The sequence below is a fragment of the Typopeltis vanoorti genome, chromosome 3, assembly GCF_054136105.1.
Source record: "Typopeltis vanoorti isolate ZY-2024b chromosome 3, IOZ_Tvanoo_1.0, whole genome shotgun sequence".
Classification (NCBI taxonomy): domain Eukaryota; kingdom Metazoa; phylum Arthropoda; class Arachnida; order Uropygi; family Thelyphonidae; genus Typopeltis; species Typopeltis vanoorti.
Genome location: NC_143551.1, coordinates 79,430,298 through 79,457,621, shown reverse-complemented (window position 1 = coordinate 79,457,621; position 27,324 = coordinate 79,430,298). Strand labels below are relative to the sequence as shown.

Here is a 27,324-nt window from a genome sequence, read left to right as displayed (position 1 = left end):
CAATATACAATATTCAATACATAATTGTGGGGAAATAAACCTAAATTATATAATAAATATATAAATCATATAATTATATATAAATATATAAATTATATAAATCTAAATATTTGCATCCAGAATTATAGCTATTGAAATAGGATAGTGGTGTCATTTACCAAAGATATAAATTTACAGGAAAAACGTTTAACTTAAGGTTTCCATAGGCGATCTTCAAATTAAAAAGGAAGATCTAATAGGATCATCTTATCCTCGACATCCTTTTTTTTTTTTTTTTGTTCCGCTTATAATTGTTTATAACTTTCGATATGCAACATCTCTGATATCATTGGTTCCTACCGATTACAATTAGCGAGTTTCAAGCAATGATATCTTAAGGTAGTTCCTTAATCGTGTTAAGAAAATAATCAAAAACAATGACGTTTCGAAATTTCGACTTTTTGAAGTTATGTTCTTTAACGTTGCAAGACGAAACTGATGTAATTGCAAGGTCTCAGAGTTATCACTATTGCTTATATTAAAAAAACTGAATATTCTCAGAAAATTGTAGGATTTGGAATGATTTATATAATGGTAAATGTAAGGATTATGGAATTTCTTAGGAGAATAGCAATTAACAACAACAAAAAAATGTGAACTTGAGGCTTCAATTTGATGTTAGAACCTTAATTGGGATCCATGTAAATAAATATCTATTATTATTAGTGTTGTAGCTCAGTCGGTTTCGACAATACCCTTTGGTTGGGAAGGGTTCGAATTCCATCTAGCACGCGAAAAACCTTTATCAGGGTTTTTTTCCATGTAAAGGTGAGTTAGCAGGTGTCATATGGAGTTGGAGCCTTCCCCCCAGGAAACTCTAACTTTTCATCACGTCAACCGGCCAGGAGAAAATATTCTATGTACTGGCGTAGGGCACTCCGGGAATAAGGATTAACGACCCTATTCCGTCGGATTTGGTTTCGAGTGCCTGCATGGTATGATGTGAATCTACGCGTAAGTATAAACAGGAAGAAAGGATCATTATTGTTTACCAAGTAGGTAGACAGTACCTATGTTTGAAACTTGTCAAGTTTGGGAAGCGGGCAGTAGCTTATGCACTTGATTGGTCATGGGTTTAACTAGATTACAGACTTTGAGGTCAGTGTGTTATTATGCCGTGTGCATGCGCATATGTGTGTTTGTGGATCACTTTGCAGGATGAAAAATCCGAGTTTCAGGTAAGACATCTACTCCGTATGAAACTCGCTAGCTCAAACTTGCACTTGAAACTTGTAGAAATTCCTTGCATCTTTAGATGAGAATCGATGTCATTTCTTTGCAAAAAGGACAAGTGTCGCAACATCCTTCCGGCTGCGCAAGAAGACACTTGTCTTAATATTGCATCACTTAAAAGACACGATCTGTAAATAGTACATACGCCTTCTTTTGGTTCTGATGAAGAATTTTATTGTCCTGACAGTTGTTTTTGAACTATCGAATTTCTCCATTGATTAAGCACAATCCAAGAATGCATACTAGCTCATATTATTATACCTGATGGTATCCTAGGATCATCATGAGAGGCCGCTCAACGACAACACTACAAGATCCACTGTCTCTTGCCTACTAAGTATTTTTGTTTGTTAATTGTTAATGCTAAGGTATATATAAACAAATAACACTGTGTTTTGAACTCCTGTGATCGCCATTGAACATACCGATATTTTTTACTTAAATCTTCTCAAGATCTGAATCTTATAAAAAAAAAACTATTCATTTATATTAACTCGAAACAACGAATGAACCTGCATAATATTATGAACTCCAAAGCAGGCATGGCAAATGCAACTGTAGAGATGCAGTGAATGAAACATTTGCTAGGTTCTCTTCGAAAGTAAGCATATTAAAGGTGTAAAAAAAACTGCAGTATTTTAATGAAATTCTCCCTAATGCTTTTGGTCATCATAAGAATATTTTATAAATCAGTTGGGTGATTGTGAATTCTTTGTTACCATTATTGGCTCTCACTAATGTTTATAAATAGGGACATTTAATTTAAAAATATGATTCTGCTTAGTCACTCGAAGTTTGTTTTTTTTTCTTTTAGATAACTAAAAAAAAGGAAATATATTTGTTCACTATGAATTATGTGACGGCAACCTCTGATCACTTGCTAAAGTCACATAAAATACCAAGTAGAGAGAGAGAAGAAAGATGTTTGGATGCGGAAAAATGCAGTAAGTGCAATTAACACGTTAAGAAATCCTTGTGAAAAGGAACAATCTATTGCTTTCACAAGTAAAGCAATAGATTTACTGCCGTCTGTTGTGGAACAGCTGGAATTGACAAATACAAACTAGATGAAAAAAAAAGTCAAACTTTTTTTTTAGGAAAAGGAAAGAAAGAATGAAATACAATAAACAGAAATATTCTGCCAATTTTCTTTCAAGTATGAAAAGTGTTCAGATAAGATACATAATACCTAGTAAAAAAATAGATACTATGGTTTATTATGTAGAATTTCATGTGTCGTATCTTTAATAGTAACTTAAAAATCCAATTAGACAAAGAGAGAGAGAGAGAGAGAGAGAGAGATGCATCATTATTATTTTAGAAGTAGCCATTGTCTTCATCATGGAAATAATAGACATTTTTTACCATTCTACAGATAAAGATATAAGTCTTTTTTCTTTTCTTTTCTTTTTTTTTTTTTTTTTTTGTGAAATAAATGTGATTTTAAAAGGGCCACCACCGCTGAAATTATTCATATAACCATTGTTGCAAATAATGAATGACGTCATCAAAAACAGACATCAACCATGACTTGCGTGAGAATCAATTGTTGGAACAAGCCATAGTAACAAGAATGTTAATACTGACATTGTTGCTACTACAATAATAGAATATTATGCTTGGACGCATTAGAACATATTATTAACTGCTAAGGTGGTGTTTAAATAAACAATAATTTACATTATTATTATTTTGGTTTACTTTATATTGGCGCTAATTATAATATACACTTTAATTCGAAATATAATAGTGACAGTTTCTTACGGTGCATTAATGGTGAGGAAGTTTTCAAAGAGCAATTTTCTTCTATCATTTTGAGAATATTCTTCTGAAAATGTATGCATTAGCATGATTACATTTCGTCCAGTCTTTGGCCATCGAGACTTAAACAAGAATTTTACTTAACACCCGCTACGCATTTGATTAAGTGTTGTTTTAGCCAAAGTTCCACAAGGATTCATTTCCTGTACTAGAAATTCGGTTAGCCAGAGAAATTAAATTGCCTAAGTCGAAATTTAAATTAGCAGTGGCAGACCCCTTAAAAGTATAATCGGGAAATTTAAAAGTGTCCTTTAACAGCGGGACTGTAATCGCTAGGGCAAATGCCATGGCCAAACGTACCATTAGAATGAGGTAGCCGATACAATTCTCACTGAAACGATGCAGAACAGGCCTATTGATATTCACAAGGCATTCCCGTAAAGTCTAGTAGTAGTGAAATAAGCTGCTGAGTATTTGTGATGCCGATACGTACTGGGCCTCATTTCTCACAACTTTCCCATTTATATGTTAATCTATAGCGGCCTCCGCTAGCAACGACTAAGTTAAAATACAAGGCAGACAGCAAACAGAAATAAAACTTCATTTAAACAATTCACGCAAACCGTTCTCTCTCTTTCTCGGCAAATTAATGCATTCACACCTACTATCACTTGCAGGAAAAGAAAAATGGCGAGAGTATGAAAGCAAGAGAGAGCAGGGGTTGGGTTTGAATTAGTTATTTTGGAATAACCTTCAAAGCTCTTTCCATAATTAAAACAACCGCTTTTAACATGACAGTACGATTATGTTCAAACATGTAAACGCATCTATTTTCGCCTTTATTCCCCACCCCCTTTAATTGTTGGAATATCTGAGTAAGTGTTGATGACGTCATATAAAAAGAAATGTTTTCGTTTTATTACGTCAATGATTTGTTCCATTTTTGAACAAGTCATTGTTGCAAGAATAAACGACTGACAACAATGGAATATCAGTGACGTAATGTTGTTCTATATTCAAGATTTCTTTTCTCTCTCGGAAGCACTGTAATTTATAAAACCATTAAGAAAATTAGTAAAATAAAAAAAAACTAATGAATCAAAAGTGCATTTTTAATTAGAGTAAATTTTCAGAAAAATACTCGACTCGTGTGCTTGAAGACTCATTTAAACTTATCCCAGTTTCACATTCATTAATTATGGTTAATGGGAAACATAATGCGACCTTTGTTCGACTAGGGAATTGACATTATGGATATATGATCAGATACACCATCAAGAGACCGCATGATTAAGAACATTTTTCTTTCACTCATTTTCTTTCTATCTCATAATCTGACAATCGCTTAAGGGAAAAGTTTTTATTGTGGAGTAGAGTTCACTCTTTTAAAGAAGAGTCTTTCCAAAATAAACGTTTACGCTTTGGATAGGCCGATGCCTGAATAAGTACGCCAAAGACTTAAAAAAAAAAAAAAAAAAAAAAACTAACAATGAAAACTTCTCAATTTTCTTCAGTAGTTACCCGGAAGCGTTTATGTCAGAAATGTTTTATGTTGGGAAAGTTGTATAACATCTTCACTTGTAATCCTTTCTTTAATCTAGATTAAAATAATCCGAGGGGAAAACACTTAGTGCTTACAAAGACATCGATAAATTCAGAAGTGCATTAAATTCTTTAAGAATATTTCTCATCGTAACATTTATTGTTCAACTTTAACAGAAGATGACTTTTAAAAGGTTTCTGTATTTTGGTTGCCTTGATCCTTCTGTGGAAATGCTGTAAAGTAATTTTTTTGTAATGTAATCACTTATTTAATGGTATTCTATCATTTATTCTTGTTATTCAGTCTGTTTACGTAGAATCATTGCGTCCATGTGTTACCATTCGTCTGTAGGTAAACGTGTTTTACTCTGTGTCATACCTTAGGAAGAACTAGAATATCGGGAAGGAATATATACGCAGTTGACAATCATGTATTAAACGTCATATGATGAAAAGGATGATATCGGCCAGGTAGACGCAGAAAAGTAACAAAATAATCACCCAATGGCAATGCTGTCCCAACTGAGGAATGGGAAAGGATTCTAAATTTAATTAGACTGTTAACTTCCTTAGAAACAATATTTCCATGAAAATAATTCTGCTTGCGCCTCCCAAATGGCAGAGTATTCACTGTACGTTTCCGTTGTCGTTTCATGAAATAAACAAATAAAATATTTGTTTATTTCATCGCAAATTACGCCATCAAGAACGAAAGAGGCGATATTAATAAAACTGGTACTTTTATGGGCTCCAGAATACGTGGATATATGTCATAACAATATTATTTATATATTGTTGCAAAGGCAATTGTTCCGGTTAGTTATTGTAGCTTATAAAACTTAAAAATGTTATGTAGTATTGAAATTTTACAGTTAAATATACAAATATCTGTTGCTTTCTAACAAATACAAGAAAAATAGCCATTGTTAAATACCGAAATGCTGCTATTGGAAACAAGAATGGAAATCCAACAGTGCTCATGGAGTTAATTAAATGACAATGCCTAAACTTGACAATGACAAAAAATAAACAAATAAAATAAAAATAAAATAATAATAATAAAAAAAAAAAAAGAATAAAGAAACTAAGTGTGAGAGGCATTTTATTCTATGAAACATTTTTCTTTTTCTAATTGTGTGTGTGTAGGTTTTGAAATACTTCAGGTATTTACAATTACATTATTAGGACACAAATTAGAGTATTTTTAAAACTCTGACTACGATAATAATCAAAGATGATAATGATGAATTATTCATCAAAAATATTTTCGTCATCATTGTTCCGATTACCATTTTCAGAAGATCTTTCCTCTTATTTATCCGATAAGCACTTTAATTATAGACTTAGGCTTGAAAGATGTAAGAAGCCAAGGCTACTCACTCAGAAATATCGAAGCTGTGCTACCTCCCTATAGACTATTTATGTTATTTGTCACAAAGAATTCTTATAAAGAAATAAACTGTATGGTCCCCTGGAGCCCAAATGGCATACGTTCGGGGCCATTTAGGTTCGGGATCAACCTCTTTCCTCTTCCCCGTCTTCTCTGGCCCTGTTTCAAAGCGTGCAATCAATAGCGTCTTTATAATGTACCAATACATTTCGTACGCTTTAGGAAGTACAATAAACAACATCAAATATTATTAAGCATTTTAATAATGACAAGGTAATAAACGTCAAATAAAATTCCATACTGAAGCACCGCTCCCTTACTTTATTTATGGCCATTACTTTTTTTGTGTGACAGTATATTCTTTTTCATGCTTCGTGCATGTAGTATTAGGTAACTCGAAGCGCAAATGAAAAGACGTTTTTTGATCGCCTGCACTTTATGGTTCCAGACATGTTTTCCTCCCCTCCCCTAGTTTTGCCTCATCACGATGTTATAGAATTATAGCCTTGCTGTCAGAAAGTTAGTCCTAAGAGAAGGCAGCAATTCCCTTCGGAATTCTCAGTTTTCAGTTGACACAAACGTCTGGAGTGGATGAATGGATACATACGTGAATCAACGCATGTAAGACTGCGTGCAGGAACAGAAGTTACAACAGAAAAATAACTCGCGAACTGCCATGAGTTCTTTTGATGGAAAGTGATCAACGAAGGGCTTTTCCACTGAAAGCGAACATCCTTTGGAAACCCATGTGTATGTGTGTGTGTGTGTGTGTCAGGGAGGAGAACTCATTATTATTTATCATGACTTTCCACTATGAAATATTCCGACTTCTTTGAACGCGCTCTTTGATTTCATAAAGTATTTCTCAAATTTACAATTTGTTTTTAAAAAAATATTTAACAGAATATTCTTCCAGAAATGAAATGACGTTTTCTAAAAAAATAAAAAAATAAAAATAAAAATTCGGCATAGGACGTTAAATTTTGCCTGTTCCATTCTATTTTATTTTATTTTTCAATGTGAATTTCATTCGCTAAACCTGATTGTAAACCTGAAATACGTTACTATCGTTGGGTAAGTTGAAGGGTTAGATAATCGCGAACCTCTGCTCTAAGGGGTCACACGAAATTTTTTCAAGTCATTTTAGTCCTCCATTATGGAAGGTGGCGATCTCACATCCTACAGGTCGTTGGTTGGATTCTAACCCACGATCTCTATGGGGAAGATCAAGGACGCTATCCACTAAGCCAGTGTTTCTTAAAGTGTGATATGCGTACCCACGGGGGTACGCGAAAGGTCGTTAGGGGGTACATGGCAATTTTCGGCTATGCATAATTAAAGGAGTCATATTTTTCAACAAACAGTGCAATTGGAGACAACCGGGATAAAATGGCACTAACTAATGAATCACATCCCCTCTCCAACAGAAACTGTTGCATAGACCAAGCAAAACCGGTGGAACATGTGGTTTTGCTTGATACCACCCCCGTCGTTAACGTGTTAAAACTAAGAAATATATAGTGAACGTGTTTCAGATATTATGGAATTCGGTTGAAGGGAATTAGCATTTCAACTCAACTGTTGAAATGTTAATTTGTCTTTGGTTCGCGCGATCTTTTGTAAATACCGCACCAATCATATGCAGTTCTTCGCTGCTCTACGTATCTCAAGTCTTGTAAATTACTGGTAATTTTTGCTTGAAATAATGGGAAAGAAGATGACGCTATTTGGGTAGATGACTTTGACGATGCACACAAAGAAACTGTTCTCGATGCCAAAAGTAATGGTAGCGGGTAGGAGCTTCTTGGTAAGTCGCATCATTTTCAGTTTTTTTTCTGAAAACTTTAGTTTCCGAAAATTCCCGCAACACGATTTTTTAGCTTTAATTTTGGGAAAAAAGTTAGAATTATATTCGAGTAAATACAGTATTTTTTTTTTTTTTTAGCTTTCAAATTCTTACGTATGGATCATTGGTCAAAGATTGAATTCATGAAACCCCCAAAAGAGAGCAATATAGCAAATACAAGTAGCTGTAAGCAACAAGAAAACGTTGATATTGCATCTGGATCAAATGAAATTGATAAGAGTGTGTCGTCTGGCATCTCTAGAGAACCAAAATTTAAAAATAAATCATATTTTTTGTTTATATGAACATATAAATTCAAATAAAACAGATATTTAATTTTAATTAATATTTTAAATTAATTTATTGATTTTAATTAATTAATTTATTTATTTTTAATTAAATAATGATTTTATTTTTAATTAATTAATTAATTTTTTTTAATTAATTAGGGGGTACTTGGTAATAATGAAAGTTTAAGAATGGGTACGCGGATATCTGAAGTTTGAGAAACACTGCACTAGGCTAACCAGGCTCCTTAAAAACTGCCCTTATTTATGTAGCTAAATTGGATTCTGGAAAGCAGAATGTTTTGAAGTAGTGGTGAACATATTAAAACTGAGCTACAGATATTGTTAATGACGACGTAGAACCACATGCCACGTAACAGACGTATACACAGAATCTATTATTATCACTGGAATGCAAAGCATAGCGTCATATCCAACTTTGTCAAGCAAATAAAACTGTTTCATGACAGTGGTGGGGAGCCCAAAGGGCCCTGGCTCCTCCAAAGAAAAAGAAAATAAACACTAGAAAATTTTCTAAAATTCCTTTCCTAATTAAAATTCATTTTTTTTAAAATTTATGTTGTGTTGTCTTCTATTTCTACACTACTCATGAATTAGCGATCACTGCAGATGCTCAGTCATAGGTCGTATGCGATGCTTAGTGTGTATTCTCAAATCGTCTACTGAACTCAGTCCCCACCCCCACCCCAAGATTAAATCCAGAGTGCGCTACTGTTTCATGATATACCAAAATGTGTTAACTGCAAGTCCTTTATTAACATTAATCAGCACTCACGTGCTGCTATTTGTTTTTCACCGTTAAGTGGCATCTTAACTAGATCACATGTAAGATTGACATGTGATCTAGTTAAGATCTAGTTAGCAGTAAGTAATAGGAACATTTCGAGGTACGCGATGGCAAGTTAAATAAGCAGCGATTTTTTTAAAATGCAGTTTCAAAAAATTACAAATTTATTTTAAAAATCCATTGATTCTTGTTTTCTTCAAAACTTAGTCTATCTTAATGTATATGCGAATAATTATCGGTGATGACACATGAACACTCTTATGAATTGTCATTGACAATAATTATTAACAATATTCTTCGAAAGATTTTCTCGCGTTGAAACCATATTTGTTTTGATGCTGTAAATTTGTACAGTGCTTGCTCAATTATATAAACGTCCTATACTCGTATGAGTCTACAATATTTGACAATGGAGTAAAATAACTGTTTATATGATGTATAATACGCGAAAAGCCTGCGTTTTAAAGCTGCTGTTATTTTATATATTATGGTTAATAATACAACTTAATAAATATAACTACTTTAAGAATAGCATTTTTTAAAAATTTTGATAATTATACTAATCAAATGTCCGCTGCAAATAGATTGCAAAGACTGCACACACTTGATTTAGTTTATTCACACAGTTCACAAAAATAGTCAACAAATTTTCCCATGTCATTGTTTTTCATTTATTTATATTTTTAAATATGTATAAGGATAAACTATCTCTCCAATAATCCTACCCCGAATTATCTGCAGTTTGTTGTGTATCTTTTGTATTAGCTCAAAACTAGGACAGTGTTTTTTAAACTTCTCCGGAGAACTTCCCGGTTCCAAGCAATAAGAGCACCACTGATGTTCAAAGGACATTTCAAAATGCTTACCCAGACAATCTGTTAACAGGTATCGACCCAGATTTCTGAACTGAACTTTGACCCGACAAAAATTTTCGTAATATGAAAAGTTTTGTCTCATCGAAGTATGTCGCCTTTCACTGATTATTTTCATTTCTTATTCTTGTCATTGCATATAAAATGAATTAAACTGGATCCACTATTCTTGACTGTTAATCCGAGATTCTTGACTTTTGACTTGTTAGTATTGACACTAATAATTACAAAGCTCATTCACCGAGGCGGTGAAATATATCGAACGGTGAGGTTATGAAATATTAGTTTTTCTTACGCTATTAGGTTGATTTCTTTCTGTATAGCGTACCTATTCTACCTTTAACAGATTACATATCTGTGTAAGGATTTATCGTTACTTTGACATTTGGTACTAAGTGTTGCGTATTAATAGATTACAGTATAAAAAGATAATTAAATGGTATTATATCCTGTCTTAGGAAATTCTTATATACGCTACTGTTATAATATCTTGTAAAGATTATTTCTTTATATAACATCAATTTCATTGAAGTTAGATCAACCTAAACTGCTTAAATTAAACAAACTGAATAGAACTCGGATTATAGTTTAATTTCTTTGTATCGATTTTTCCAGATATCAGAATTCTAAATATTATTTATCACCGAGTGATGAACTGTATGTTGTTTAAAATCTACTTGAAAATGAATTATTATTCTTATACACTTGTGGAGAATTAATACTTGGATTGATTACGACCTCGATTTCTTGTAATTTCTTGTTTGAAATAAGATTTGGCGCGGACTTTGCTTTTGTTATCAAGCGTGGTCAGAAGCACGGATTAGCGTGCTAACATTACACCCTGTGGTCGACTGATACAATGTTGATAGCCACAAACGGTCACTTACCTCATGAAAGGACATCGCATGGCAACACCACGACAGGTGTGACTGGAAGATTGGAGTTAGCACGTCCATGTGCAGAAGTCTTCTAACAACAACAACAGAAAAGGTCAAAACATAATGTGTCTCCCAATACCCCGCGTGAGCTACGGAACTCAGCCACTGAGCCAACAGACCAGATCAGATGTAGCAAACAACTACTGGAAACCCCCCCTTTTCTCTCTCTCTCTCTCTCTCTCTCTCTCTCTGTCGTTCCTCCGCCTCCTCCCTCTCCCCGTGTCTCTCACCCACCCACCCCTCCCACCCTTCTCTTCCTTCTTCCCTTGAACGGTAGAGTCATCAGCCGCGAATTCTCCAGGCTGTGTGCAGCGAAGTCATTACACGTGGTACCGTCGGAATTGACTCCGAACTCTCTCGAGACCACAAACATTCAATCGGCAAGCGTACAAAGTCCGTCTCCTCCCAATATTTATCCACGAGCTTCTCCAGTAGCATAGGAAACTCTCCAGCTACCTTCTTAGTTAAATTTATATAAAAACGTTTTTTTTTTTTTGGTTCTAAAACTAATGTACACAAGCACCTCCTGCCTCTTGATATTAGGTATGCTTCTTGCGCTATTAATAACTCCCTACATTAAGGTAAATATTTTATCTGCTTGACATTTCTACACAAAACAAACAAAAAAAAAAGAGTCACTTCTTTAATAGAGTTTTCAAATGACTGTTTTTCCATAGTAAACATTAATATTAATTCTATTCCTCCTCCTCGAAATCCATGGCCACCACTCCAACAAGTCTTGTGTCCGATATGGAATCTTGGCACACTAAGAGACGCCATTTTTAGCATTAGGTAAAAATAGTGGGTTCACTAAATTTACAAATGATAGACTTACTGTCATTTGACAGTCGCAAGCATTCACTAGGCTTAGGATGTATTTCAATTCTGAGGAATTAATTGAAGTTGCGGCAACTCGGGACTTTGAATGAATTGATAAATCACTTCAAAAGAAGAAGAATTGGTCGAGAGGAAAACTCCACCTGGAGTTCGTCTTATAAGTCCAAAACTACATTTGCTTGAAGGTGAGCTATCGCACTTTGGAAATCTGAAGGATTCATTTTAGAAAGGAATAATAAATATCCAGCCATCTTTCTTCAACAGTTCTACAAACTTTAAGGCAGGTGAAGTATTTCGTGCTTCATGCAGTGTTGTCTTCATTTTCTCTAGTGTTCACCGTTTGCGACTGTAAACATGATTTTTCAAGTATTTCTATGCAAAAAAAAAAAAACACTGCTCTACGATCTATCCATTTTTTAGGGAAATTCAGGATGGAATGCTGTTTTCCATCATTTCTGTTGAAAAAATTAGTATAATGCAAAGTAATGGATGTATTTTAATTTTAAAATATGAAAAAAATCTTATTAAAATCATTCCTGTTATTCACGAAATATAAACTTTTAGTGTGTATACATAATTGTGGAACATGTTGTATAATAGCTTATAAAATAATACTTTATAGCAACAGGGTGAATTTCTAGCATCAACAGCAAACTTTTTCGTATTTATTTATCTCCTTATTTGTTGCTTAGCAAGAACAACTGGTTGTTGTGAATCAGCTGCGCACACATTGTTGAAAACTTAAAATAATTCTCCGTTTTGTTGCCTAACAATATTTGGGCAGCAGTCATACTCGAGAGCAGCAATATATAAATACTGGAATTTGCTTCTACGGCAATAAAATTTCAACAATGTACTCTTAGGCTGAGTTAAAATGTCTGGAAAGTCACAACGTCCAAAAGCAACAAATTACATTATGGATAATGCTATGAAAATAACTTTTTCGCATGACACGTGATAAGAAAAATACATGAGACATATTCTACATGAAGTACGTATCTATCGAACGCAGAGCATGTTGATCTTGATTGGAAGAGACATATTAAAGAATAAATTTATGAATCACAGTTTTTTTAGCAGCTATTTAAAGATTAAAATACACGTAATTATAGTCACGGCAGCTAAACAGACGAGTATTGAGGAGGGAAAAAAATCTCGAATATTATTTGTCAAATTTATCCAATAGGTCTTTTAGTAAACATCTATTCTTTGGAATAACTTTTTTGTCTCTCTCCGTGTGAAGGGAGGCTTCATTCTAAAGAAAAGGAGGTATAAGAAAAAGTTAAGTGCGAGTTTGTCTTCGGATTGTCTACACTATGTTTAGACTGCAAAATGGCTTCTCTCTCTCTCTCTCTCTCTTTCTTTCTTTCTCTTCTTGTGTATGCGTATTATATCTCATATGGTATTTTATATCTCATATGGATAAAAAACTAAAGAAGTTACCATTTCAGTCTAAATGGATCCCACTAGAAATGAAAAAAAAGAAAAGAAAAAAAAAACTGAAAACTAAAATGAAATCTAAATCAAATGTAAAATGGAATACCTACTGAGGACGCAAAATGGCAGACGTGTCAGTCCATCAAAATCTAGCGCCTTCATCCGAAGCTGTTTTTATTCGATGTTCTGCCCAAAAGAGCATACGTGCAATCACGAATTCTGACAGCGGAGACGATGATCACAGATCTTACGAGAACGACATTGCTTCAGTGATTCTCCCCCCCCCCTCCAACACTTCTCTTGCGAAGTGAAATAGGAGAATCGTACCACACTATTCCTTCCGTCGCAATACATAATATCCTGGCCTTATTTACTTTTTCTTGAGCACTTTGAAATTCTATCATTTGACACTTTTGATGTGAAATCACATACGTAATGTTAATTAATTATAGGTCAAAATGGTTAGATCTGGTCGTCCTTAATTCAAAGCACTGACCAGAAGGGAGGCAGCCAATCAATAATCCTCGCTCGTATCAGCTGAATGAAGACGCAAATCCGCATGTTTAATGTGTATCGTAGATTCAAACTCATATCGTGAAAATTCATTGCGTGTACGTTTCGTGTGTGCGCAGTCCTAGTTGAAACCTACCTACGTTATAAGACCCCCCCCTTTTTTTTTCTATGTACTGTTATTCGGTCTTGAATAACACGGCGATGGAAGTCATTGACAAGAGTTTTTCTTGGTCAGACAGATCACTACCCACATAAAACGAAGACGGCTTCTATTCTACTGGTTGTACGGAATGTAAGGGATAGTTTAGCCAACGATGATGGTTTTTGTGTGACAGTATTGATTTTAAAGTTGTTTTTTTTTTTTCATCAAAATTTTAAGCGCATTTCGCAACAGTCTTAAAACTCATCATTCCACTTATATGCATTATAACAGAACCATGGATGAAGGGATTTTTTAAAATTAAATTTGCTATTATTCAAAGAGCCATTTCAATTTTAGTTTAAATTGTTCATTCTTTAAAGTGTCTAAATTATTCGAAATTATATACAAACTTGTGAATGACTAGTGTCATTCATTTTCAATAATATCGCTTTACAACAATATCTTGCATTGTTATATAAAAAACAAGATCAGATGCTGTAACGAAGATCTAAATAATATTTATTGTTTTTTTATATTAATTTTTAACTCAATAGAACTTTTATCCGTTTTTTCTGTCAGTTTGTATCATTTTCATTAAGCAGTGCTGTATAAATTCATATTGTAAAAAATTAAGTCGACAATCACAGTCTAAAAGTGGTTTATTTGTAAACAGGGATGCTTTCACATCCCTGACTAACTTGATCTAAGAGAGAGTGATGGCTACTTAGCTTCCATGTAGCAGGGACACTATCCGAAGGTTGGCAAAACTTGGGAAAATGGACATAATGACCCAGCTAGGATGACGACGACATTGTAGAACGTAAGAGCAACTATAGGAAGAAGATTATGACCTGCAGGAATGGAAAAAGGCCAGGGTATCGAACACGAATGAGCTAAATGGTTACTCCCTCTCTCTCTTTCTGTCATTCTTTCCATTAAGGCCTATGCTGTGAATGTGCCTATTCTTTATCTTGCTCAGTCAGACAGAAGAGTGTAGTTACAGACTTCTTAATGTACGGTCTGAGTGAGAGAGAACGAATGGAAAATGCAGTCGATTAGAAGATGCGCCTTGGGGAGTGGACAATCAGATAAGACTATGTTATCCTTGACGTTTTCATACGGTCTTTTTCCTTTTCTCGTGAATGCTAGCGTTTTCTCCACCTTAGCATCTGTCAGTGAAAAAAAAAAATAAGAACCGGCAAGCATTCACTATAAACCGATGGCAGAGGGGGGGGGTAGATGTAGAAGGGGGGAGAAAATTCGCTCTAGCGCAAATACCATCACATATACACTAGAACCACAAGACTGCAAATGTCTAGTAGATTGACAGCTTTTCTAGAATGGAGAAGAAAAATGACCCCTTGTCGTAACTCTGTGGGTTATGGGGGGATTGGTGCTATAAAACGTAATGACCAGCCGTTTTCCCCCTATGTGATCCTTTTATCATTACAGTTTCAGCTGTCCGGCTATGATTTTATTACTGCTTTCTATGATGGAGCGTATATAGACAGGAATAATATTATTCCTTTCCTTCCAGTTCATCCCACCCCCCAGCTACACCCCATCTATCTCTCTAGTCGCTACGGCATCTTGCATAGAAAGATAAGTCATCCAGCTGTGGGGACTATGAGATATCGTTTAAATCACGAAGACATTAGTAATTAGACATCATCTCGTGTGGGTATATCTGAGATCCCTCTTGTCTGCACTACGTAGAGGGAGATGGGTGGGTCTGACTCACTGATTCTCGGTTAAATTCGCCGAGAGAGACTCCGCTTGTAGTTGACCTCAAACTGTCACCAACGGCCCTCGCATCCGGCCAATATCCCAACATCAGTGATGGATGCGGCTCATAAATTGAGGATATTGGGCTCCAATCCCGGAGGTTCTCTAGATGCATACTACTGGGGTGCATAACGGTCTATAATGAAATGCCAATTGCCTTTTGCATCGTCCACACGACTTTTAAGTTGCCGTAGGGGGAATGGAGGGGGTAAAGCGAAATTGGAGAATGTCGTTGCTCTCCGCCCGAAACAAGGGAATAAATATTCTCTGTGTTTTATGGAAATTGAGGTTACTTCAAATAGATGGGTAGCGTTGTCATTTTTATATCGGAAGATTTGGGGTGGAATAAATGGGTTCGCGTGGTTCCAGTCTTAAGGGACATATTTATCGCTAAGGTTTACTTCATTCTAGTTTTTAATGTGGATATTTTTGAAAAAAAAAAAATCTGATATCAGAAGACTTATTGCGACTAGATAGAGACTAGAATCATTAACATGCACCGTATAAAGATTAGTGAGTTCAAGGTGCTCTTTTTTACGTTAGTTTTTCTTAAGGATATTACAAATTGATTCTAGGATACAGTGATAACGTACTCGAGATAGAGAAAATATCTAAAAAAGGGAGAGGTGCTGTATGGCAAACAAAATTTTTTTATTATTATTATTTTATGTTATTTTTTAGTTTGTAGACATTTGCAGCTTGCGAGTAATATATGCACATGATAATCCTTCCTTCTCGGAGGGTTGTGAAACTTCATGACCATAATCTTTACATAATCTGGCAACCCCACTCTAGAGCCTAAACATGGAACTGTTTAAGACATTTCAGGCCTCCAATGAGCTCACATATCGGCAATGAAAAGCATCTTCCACCTAAGCACAGGGCCGCGTTTCTACCAACAGTGCAACACGTGTATTTGCACGGGACGACAAGTTTCGGGGACGGCAAAATTGTCCTAAACTATACGAAAAATAAATCATAAAAAGTCATTTATTCCTTCTCTGTTGAAACCAGACTTCAGGACGTCGTTAGTTAAATTTTTGCATAATAAAAGTTCATTGTACTGTATATATTTTTTAAAAAAATCATAATCATAAAAAATAATGTAGTATTATGTCGCGTTTAATATCGCATTGTCAGTGTTAATATCAGATGACGATGGCAATAGCAGAACACCTTCTATCTTCATTTATTTCCGATTCCATTGTTCGCCATGAGTTGACCTTGAACTGAGGGTAAATCTCATTTAACCAATGAGATTAAACAATCATAATGAGATAATTAGTTAAGAGTAAACCAATTAAAGAAATAGAAACAAAATACATAAATACAGCTGTGCATTGATTGTTAATAATACTCTTTTTGATACAGTTATTAGGATTTGACTTTTAAAATAATTTTAACATTCCAATATGTCTAATAAAAGGGGGGGGAGCACTATCAAGCGCAGAATATCGCAAACAAAAATCGGAAAAAGAACGCGATATTCAGAAACAAAACGGGACTTTGCATAAATATCTAAAAATTGAAACAGCTAATGTAGTACAAGAGAAAATAAGCGAAAAGACCGAAACCAAAAATTCTGAGCTCATGGCAAATACTTCTAATTGCGATCCCAGTAATATCGATATTAGTAACAATAAGGGCGGCAAAATATGCTATTGCATGGGGCGTCAAAATTCCTAGGGACCAACCCTGCCTAAGCACATTTACAATCATCCATATCGCAGTGGGATTGAATCCTCAGTGTACGTTAGAAGGTACTCAGTTAACCAGAACAGCATAGTTCTGGTATTTTATTACAAAGCCTGCAAAACGTATTTAAGTTTCTTAGTTCTTTTAATTTTACGACTTAACGCTTAACATACTTTAGTGAAAATAGATGTTCCTGTTTTATGTTAAATGATTATGTTCCTAAAGAAAGGTTTTACCTTTTGATAACGAAGGAGTTGCTTTTATCAGGGAGCAGGGGAGGGGGGGGGGGGCTTGTGGATCACCTTTATATACAATATAGGACAGTTGAAATATAGAGTGAAAGCCTTTCTCGTCTCAAGTACTCTTGATCATGATTCATTTTTCCTCTGAACATTCCAGGTTTCTTTCTGAACATTCACTTATTCAAACATAAGTGAAAAGAAATTACGTCTTAATCTTCAGGACTTGGACTTTGTTAATTTCGCTCACACTCCACAGAATGCCCTCTAAAGATCCTTAAAACGAAGTTTTTAGGACTTGTTGAGGATAGAATGCAATTATGCCGTATTTGATCTCTGTTATTTTTATAGCGTTTCGCATGTCTTGATTTATTCTCTCTCTCATTCTCGTTTTTTTTTTCTTCACTAATGGTGTGTAATTAAACAGTCCAACAGCCTTTTTCGTGCACTAAGATCAGATGCACTGGAGAGCAATTGAAATACACGAAATTACTTTCCTAATTTGGATTCTCAGCTGCTTTCGGTAAGTTTTACACTTGCTCCATGCGATATTTCTTTGCTCTTGTTTAAATTGCTGGTAATCACCTCACCGTAAGTGAATCTGAAAGTCTAAATCTTGTTTTCATTTCTTTTCTGCTTACAATCCGCAAATATTCAAATATGCAGGACAACACAAGTAAATCCGCATAATTTTCCGTACATCTTGCACGAATTCCGTGCACTTCACGCAAATGGTGGTCGTCCATAATAAATTCTCCCTTTCTTCAACCAGTAGCGCACTCTAGGGGTAGCGGTCGTTGTTAAAATTCTTAATAGCGCAGCTTATAAAAATTGGAAACATCACGCAAAGGAAGGGTTTGGGTTGGGTAGTGGTAAAAGTCGTCTGTATGCTATTTTTCCACTCGGAAAGAGGGATGGGGGGAAAGTGGCGGGGGGGGGGAGAGAAAGAAGGGAGCCCGTCCATCCGCCTACGCAAGCTACGCACGTGTATGTGTGCCTCCCTATTACTTGTGGTTTTCTCGCCTGTAATGGAGTGCAGAACAGATCCATCACCATTCTCACCCCCTAGTCCAATATCCACGCTCCATAGAACTTACTACAAGATACACGTTGACGTCATGGGCCTTGGGCCACGTGTAATTTACTCGAGGTGCCATCAAACATCAGAGAACAAAGCCGCCTGTCTTGCAGTGTGCTTCCACTTGAGAACTACCTACCACTAATGTACCGCAATCAATAACAGGAACAGGGATACAAAATAGCATTGTGTGTGCTATTACCACATTGCACGCAACTACTGAGCAAGAACTTTGTCACATCATTTTTGCCGACATACACGAAACGACCGCTAAAGGGAGAGGATGGGGGGGGGGGGGAAGAGATACGTTTGGGAAAAAAGTAGAAAGAAAAGTTTACAACAACCTAATATTAGCCTAGTATCCTAATAGGCCGAAAGGATTATAAGAATTGCTTGAAACATGAAACATTCTGCTGTCATAAACAGTGTAGGTACATAGAAAAAGATTCAATAGCTGCTCTAGTTAATATATGCGCAACAATATGATATACATCCCGTTGATATACGTATTTAGCAGTATTTAAAGGTGTTTTTCATAGTTCGTTTTTTTTTATTATTATTCAGTGATAAAGTGAAGTTGTTAAATACAGTGTGACAGATTATTAGTTACTTTTCCTAGCTATAGTTAATGTTTTCTGCGGATGCGAAGATAATCTACTCTATTTAAAATTAACGCTGAGAAAACTAAGGTAAGTGTATTCCATCTCTCGCGTGATCACGTTTATAGCGCGGTTTGTCTGTTTTACTGAAAAAAAAAAAAAACAAACATTGCTATAAATAAGTTCAGGTATAAATTTAGTTTTAAGACCCCCCCCCCCCACACACACACATTAGACCATTGAAATGTCTAATTTATAGCGGTTAGATTTTCGAAAATATTTTAAATTCTTTGAAATGCCAAATGATAAGTAATGTATTGTCTGACATTACTATCTCCGAGAAAAAACATAATGAATACGTTTTTTGGGAAACCTCTTGAAAGTGGTATGATGACGTCACATCCATTTCAAACTATCGAACAAAACTTCAATGGTTTCTGAATTACAGTCTACAAGTGAAGTTAGAGGAAGGGGGATTGTAGAACATCCTACAACTTGATATGAAATTAATGTATTTTATAAATTTGAGAACTTGTAAATTAAAATTACTTGCCCAAAATAATGAGTACTTACTTTTTTTCTTTTATTAAATAGTTTATAATGGTTTTCGATGTAAATGATTTTTTGTTAGAAAAGTAGGTTTATAAATAAATCATTTAAGTTTAAACGGAGTTTATGATATTGAAAAATTTAACTAATGGTTTCGAAAAAAACTCTTTATTGGTTCAATTTTCAACAGGTGCAAATACTGAAATTCTAAGATAGTGTCTTTTTTGTTTTGTTTTATTTATGCTTGCCAGTATTGAGAATCCTATTCATATGTGCGTATTATTATTATTATTATTATTATTATTATTATTATTATTAAGAGAGACCTCCAGGGAGTCAGAGACTCATTGAGGGAGGCCACATACTACACACACACCCCAACTGTTATACTTCTTCTTGAATTCATTCACACTGCTTGCACTCACAACATTCGATGGCAATCCATTCCAATCACGCACCACCCTCTGAGAGAAAAATCTAGCCCTCACACCCTTCTTGGCAGCCTTCATTCTCAGCTTCCAAGGATGCCCTCTTGTCCTTTCCCCCACCCTCCATAAATTGAAAAATTCCATCATCTGAAATCCTGTATGACCCTTTCAGCAGTTTGTAAGTCTCAATCATATCATCACGCTTTCTTCTGTTTGGTAGTGTCTGCAGTCTACAGATTTTCAATCTGTCTTCATAATCAGTATTCCACAATCCTGATATCATTTTTAACACTCGCTTTTGTACTCTCTCCAATATATCAGAATCACAACAGAAACCAGGAGACCAGACCTGCGCACAATAGTCCAAGTGAGGTCTTATCAAGGCTTCGTAAAGAGGCAAAATTACATCCTTATCTTTACATGTTAACGTTCGTTTCAGCATTGCAGTTATCTTTGGAGTTGTATTTGCAATCTTTGCTACATTGGCCCCTGAACTTCAACTTTCTATCCAGTATCACTCCAAGATCCCTAGCTTGATCAGTTTCTTCTAGGATAATCCCATTAATATAACACGACATTGGATATCTAATCACGCCGAAGTGAATGACTTTACATTTACTGACATTGAACTCGCATCCATTTTCCCATGCCCACAATTCGAGCCTATTCTAATCATTCTGCAAGTACTGCATATCAGCAGCATTCCTCATTACCCTGCCTATCTTTGCATCATCAGCAAATAACTGATATGTCGCTTGTCAAATCCTTCTCAATATCATTAATGTACAGATTGAATAACAGTGGACCAAGCACTGATCCCTGCGGTACACCACTGGTTACCTTAAATCTTGCAGACTCACAACTCCCGTATACCACTTTGATATCTGTCAATCAGCCATCCTCCTATCCACGCTAATGTTCTATAATCCAAACTCGTATTCTCCAATTTATGCACCAGTCTTCCATTCTGTTCTGCCAAAAGCCTTAGCAAAACGCAAATGTATCATGGTATAATCTGCAATATTAAAAATTGCAATTGGAATATTTACCTTAAATACATCCAAATTGTCTTGTTCTATTTGTAACACATTTAAAGTATTATTAAATATATTAATCTCTTCTTCCTTTAGAAGAACAGCAAATTCTTCTTCCGGAAGAATAACTTGTTGGAAAAAAATATTAACTAATTATATTAATTCTAAACGATAACTCTTCCTCCGATTGTTTTGTTCTTGTATGATACTTATATTATAAACCTTATACTGACATACTTATATTAATACTAATATCTATACTTATATTAATAAAGAAACATCGAAATGACTTCGTAAAAATGTCAAACTCTACTTCTGTTTTTTTCTTTTCACCCGGATGGGATTATATGGACTTAGCCTTAATGCCTTCGGTTCTTAGCGCTCTCAGAAAATCCGTAGACGTTAGCTACTAATGCAGTCACTCACAATCAGCTGTTTTTAAAACCTGGTGTGACTGTCACGAAACTTTGATTTGGTATAGGATTTAAAAAAAAAAAAAAAACTGTACAGCAATTGCATATTTAAACATTTCTATGTCAGTATGATATTGAACATACAAAGATAAAGGCTCATCCATATACAGCATACAACAACGATTTTGAAGTAAAAGTATTCTGACAGTAGGCGAGAAGTTCATCATATGATGCCTAGTTAAGAAAGAAAATAAAACTGAGGAGATGGAGATTCTGAAAAAATGATAATACTAATAAACGTTGCGATTTCTATTGTAAGTTCGATTTTTTTTTTACATAATATAGGCACTAAAAGTTGTCTGATTCAATCTAGTTACTTAAAAGTCTGAGTTAACAAATTACCAGATACTAAATTTCATATCAATGTCCAGCCAAATCGCCGTCGTTATGAAACTACAGACCGACAGACAGACAACGTGATCCTCATGGATGCTTAGGTTATTGCAAAGTACATTAACAATAGCAATTAAATAAAAAAAAAAAAAGTTAGACATTTCTATGTATAAAGAAAACACTCAACTGCTTATAATGCAAATATTCAACTCGTTTTGGCTGTTTTTTAAAAACAACGGAGTCTTACGAAGCAGACGAACCTTTCTTGTTCTGATGGTTGGTGATCGTTGATCTAGAATTCGAAATAAAAACAGTTCTATGCTTCATAATTATATTCTTATCCGGAGACACCGATAGAAGTGTTCGATATACGCGAACAGTAATAAATTAGTTTGTCACCAGGGAATTTTTTCCGTCTAGGGACGTTGAGAAGGGAAAGAGAGACTTCCAAAACCCAGAGAAAAACACAGTTATTAAATTAAAACGGGACGTTAATCTAAACAGTCTGACGCTGCAAGACGATTACATCCGACACTATCTAGCTCAGACGATGACACCAGGCGCTATGAGGTTAGTTAAAGCAACTTTCGCATCTCACGTTTTCTTGCATTTAAAATTCAAACTACATTCTTCCCTCTAAACCCATTAAATTAAGGTCGCACACACACACACACGTCCGTTATATAAACTAGACCCGATTATCATATCTAAGACCTTCATCATTTGCAAGTAAACGGGCTATCTCTTCATTGAAGCGACCGCAGTGCATTAAGTTTAAAATAATACATTTTATTACCACTCAACTTAATTATTAATAATCCCATTCGAGACTTTCACAGCTTCGTTTTTATCATTTTTCTCCTTTTTTATTCTCAAGAGAGACATTAATTAAAACACTAAAAGTGGCTTCTAACCTTACACGCTCTTCACAAAAAAAAAAGTTAACACGTTCATTTTAATTTTTTTTTTTCTTAAAGTGTGAAAATGAATTATAAATACTTGATGTGGTTATTCACAATCAACTAGCGCTAAATCGTCAACTATGCCATTAATGCAATAACAACGCGAATATTTTTCTGATGTTAATGCACCGTTATTGCATTAATTGAAGAAATACTTACGAGTGAAGGAAAAGGAAACTAATAATAGAAGGCGTTGCTGTTAACAATTCAGTTTAACTCCCGACCATTGTTGTTTGATGTGAATTTGAAAATAACCAAAGGAAAAGATAAGTTTAATAATAGAGGGCGTTGTGGTGACGTTTTAATTTTATTAGCGGCCATTGTTGACTGATGTTCGTCTAAAATACGCAATAGTAGTAGTGGCTTAGCTTCTCCAGACTATATTGTTATCAATTTAGTTGCGCTATCATCATCTTACCTTCATTTTTAAATTCATTTTCTTTGCTGCGTGGTGTACCAATGGACCAGGTGCAATTAGAGAATTAAACATCTAATATCAATGCGTAATAAAATTAACACAGACATCAAAAGTATGCGGAGGATAGATTATAATTAGAAAAGGCGCAAAATAGTTGAATCTAGTCGGCAGTCAAGGGCAGTTATTGCAATACTTTGCACTTAATTACATTTACACTCAAACACAGCTGCTACAGAATGATACTCTCCTATGGAAACATCATCCCGAGGTAGCATTTCGATAAAACCTAGTGAATTGAAATGGGAAGTCTTGTGTGTCGGCTAATTAAGGAACTTGGAAATTAAGAGTTTGCCACTAATATCCAAGGAGTCTATGTCTGGCTAACTGGACCGGAATTTTTGGGAGTTTCTCAATTAATTAAGGAAAATGCGAAAAGTTTTGAAAGTGGTGGTTTTAAGGAAATCTTCCCTGCGCATCGAATCTTCTAGAGGGGTGGATTTATTAGTACGATTTTTCTAAGATTTACAATATCTCTTGGGGATATCAGATAGTCGTTTATTCTCTGACGACTGAGAGGTTTACAGCTCAAAGCGGGATTACTTTATTCGGTACTTCAACGTTAGGTTTAAGTGTTTAAATTTGGGATTATTGACCGTTAGTAGGGAACCAGTATTGATTCCAAGGGTTTAATGGAAAATTATTGCTGTTTACATTGAAGAACGCATGCATTAAATACTTCTAAAATGTCCATATATTTGCTTTCCATGTCCATATATTTGCTTTCACTATCTTTTAGCAGGAGAGCTTGATACAGTGGCGGCCGGTGAAAATTTTAAGTGGGGATGCTGCATATACAAAATAAGAAAAATAATTCATTTTTTCCTAATCATTAATCAATTTATTAGTTAATATATTTGCATATTAAAATTGCTTTATTAAAATAGTTCACCCTCACCACGAACACACACCGATAATAAAAGTTTCGTATCTCACAGAAATAACGCGTGGAAGCCTACAATTTATCTGTAGCGACACTGCTCAACGAGCAGTGTCGGATTCACTTGTTACGTGCAGCGACAAGTGCAAACGAATATCGGCGAGTCTAGCTGCAATTGGCCGAACATGATAATTCCGACACTGCGTTAGATCGCAGTGCATTTGTTTCGTAATCTAAAGCGTTAATCGAACAAATCCGATTAACTATTCAATCAATGTCGAAACATAAGCTGTAAACTTTAACATTGTTGTATCGCATTTATATAATGCTGTAAGCATTATTATTATTTATAAACACAAACAAAAGTTATTTTTTTCGTTTTTTCCTTGGGAGTGCTGCTGCAGTGTAGCAGTGCTTATGTACAAGCCGCCACTGGTTTGATATTTAGAATTATTAAAAAGTATCTAATAAAATTAGAACAATTAGTTAGCTTATCTAACTTTTTGGATTGGTAGGCGTAAGGCTTTCCTTCCTTCTCTTTCTCCAGAGAATAAAGGATGTAATCTTCACCTAAATATTATTTAAGACAGAAATCGCATTTCAGTTTCTATTTAATATTCTCGCTGAATCAAGGTGTTACAAATGCTTGTGATATATTCAGTCATAAACCAAAACATTGTGACCACATACCTAATACCCAAGATAACCGATTGCATCCATTTTGGCATTGATTCCTCTCACCACGGAAAGTGTCCTGAGGTATAAAAAACAAAATAATGTCCCGGAAGTCAGGACGCTGACTGGAGGATGCAACGTTCCACATGATCTCACAAATGTTCGATTGGATTCAAACCCTTCCAGGGGAGCACGTAGAATGCTCTTCAAACCATGCTTATGCAGTGCGAGCCTTGTGATGCGGGGAGCGCTATTTTGCTGGTAGAATCCAGATCCATCTGGCGATTCTATGTCAATAGGTAGAAAAATACCGAAACAATCTCCAGATAAGAATTAGTAGTCAAGCGGTGTTGGAAATGAGAGGATCCCTATTGATATCCATGAGAACAATCCCCATACCAGGAAACCGCCTTCACTTGCTAACCGTGCAGTCTGTTGGGTGGTCATAATGTTCTGACTGATGAGTGTACATAATTTTTTTTTTCTTTTCCATACTGTCATCGTCACGTGCTGTCGATGAATCATTTAAGAAATGAAGGTTTTTTTTATTATTTAAAAAAATTTAAGATTCCACGTAAAGTCTATTATGAAGAATGACCTTTTTTTTTTCGGAAAATTTAGTAATGCATTATTTAAATTTTTCAGAATTTCATCTTGCAAAAGATTGAATGTTTTCATTCAGTTAACATACATAATACAGGTCTCATAAACCTTAATTGTTTCTCTGGTAAGTTCAACCAGAGTCCAATCAAATGTGATTTCTCTAGTTTATTAATGAATCCAAATATCAATGTGTAATATTATTTGATCTATTAAGAGCTAAGTATGATATCCAATAATTTAAACTATCGTCTTCAACCCAACCATTCTTAATGTATCTTATAGAAAATTTCATGAGAATCGTACTCAGCAGGACTATGATTGGAAGGCCACCAAGATTCAAGAAAAGTTCTGTCATCGTATAAAGTAAATACATTATAATTTGAATTATACATTTTAATTAATATTACTTTTATTAAAATATGAATAAAATTCTATTTTATATTAAATTTATTACGGATTTAATTTTTAAGTCTTAAGTATAAATTAATATTTGTAATGAATATAGGGAAAGGAAGCATGAAAATTAATCATTCTTCCCAAAGGAACATGAGTTGAAAAAGTTGGGGATTCTTTGTGCCAAAATAATCCATTTATCTCTCTTCTGTTACTGTGAAAGCAATTATCACCTATGCTTTCCACTGTTCACCACGTTTGTTCTATTTTCATCATTATTAACGATCTGGTCTGCCCTTATCTTTTTTCTCAATCTAAAAAATCTCTAAAAAAGCTTGAACAGGTAGCTAAAGATAGGACACCGCAATGATTTCCTATATGAATGTTTTCCAATATCAAAATTTTATCTTTTTTTGGAAGATGTTCTACACGTTTTTTTCCTCCCAAAGGTGATTGATAACTGTAGAGGAATATAGTGTTTTCTTTTTTTTTTGTTTTATTTTATTCATTACTGTTATGCCATGTAATAATTAGTGGATTTCAATTTGTCACTATAGATCTGCGCGTGCCATGTCGTTGAAATTTTACAGTATCTGCAGTATATCGATGTGGAAAGCAACATCATTGTTGATTATTATGAATAAACGCGCATTGTTGAAATCTCGCAGTATTTATTGATTTTTTTCCCAACAATTCCATTGTTGCCCTGAAAGCTTCATTGTTGATTTCCAACAGTGAACATTAATAAAATTATTTCCATATAATAATAACAATAATTGAACAAGAACAATACATAAATACTGCAAGATTTCAACCATGTTTTCGCATCTCAGTCATAACAACTGGAAATGTCTTCAGTAAATGCTTTTTGCGAGGGTTTTAGCTAGTTATAAATAATACATTAGTCTCTTTTATTAATCCCATAATTTACGTTTTCGGTTTTAAATATTTAAACCGCTTCCTTAAGTTCCAGTATTTATTTTTCCTTTGATTTTTTTACATGTTCCTAGCTTCTAAACCACGATTAATTTATTCCCCCTTCTCTCCCTCTTACCAAATAAAAGCGAAAGTGAAGGGGGGGGGGAAATCTCTGATATATTAAAGTGAAGGTGAAGGTGATTTGTTTTCTTGCCCGATATCCAACTTTATCTTCTCACAGCGGGCGCTTCCTCGGCATTATTACATAGGAGAACGGCAAGCCATTAAGGCAAAAAGGTGCAATGACAGGTATACACAACAATAAGGCTTCATCAACACCAGCCCTGTTGAAAGTTTCGTAGCTGATGAGGTTGTTTCTTCTCGACATGGCCCAGCAATCTTACAGCCGAGAAACACGTTTATAGGATACGGTGAAATAGTGCACACCCCCTAAGGTCAAGAGCAATCAGGATAAGAAGTAGAGAGAAGGCATTTGTCTGCAAGAGAATTAATCAAGTAACATAGCTTTCGGCTATTCTCTGATAAATTAAATGTCGTTC

General features: G+C 34.9%; 1 long non-coding RNA gene across 1 annotated transcript in view; it reads right to left on the bottom strand.

Annotated features, from left to right (window-relative positions):
* Positions 1-27,324, bottom strand: part of LOC150108310 (uncharacterized) — a 123,334-nt gene that overhangs the window by 176 nt on the left and 95,834 nt on the right. The gene's annotated exons all lie outside the window — the stretch shown is intronic.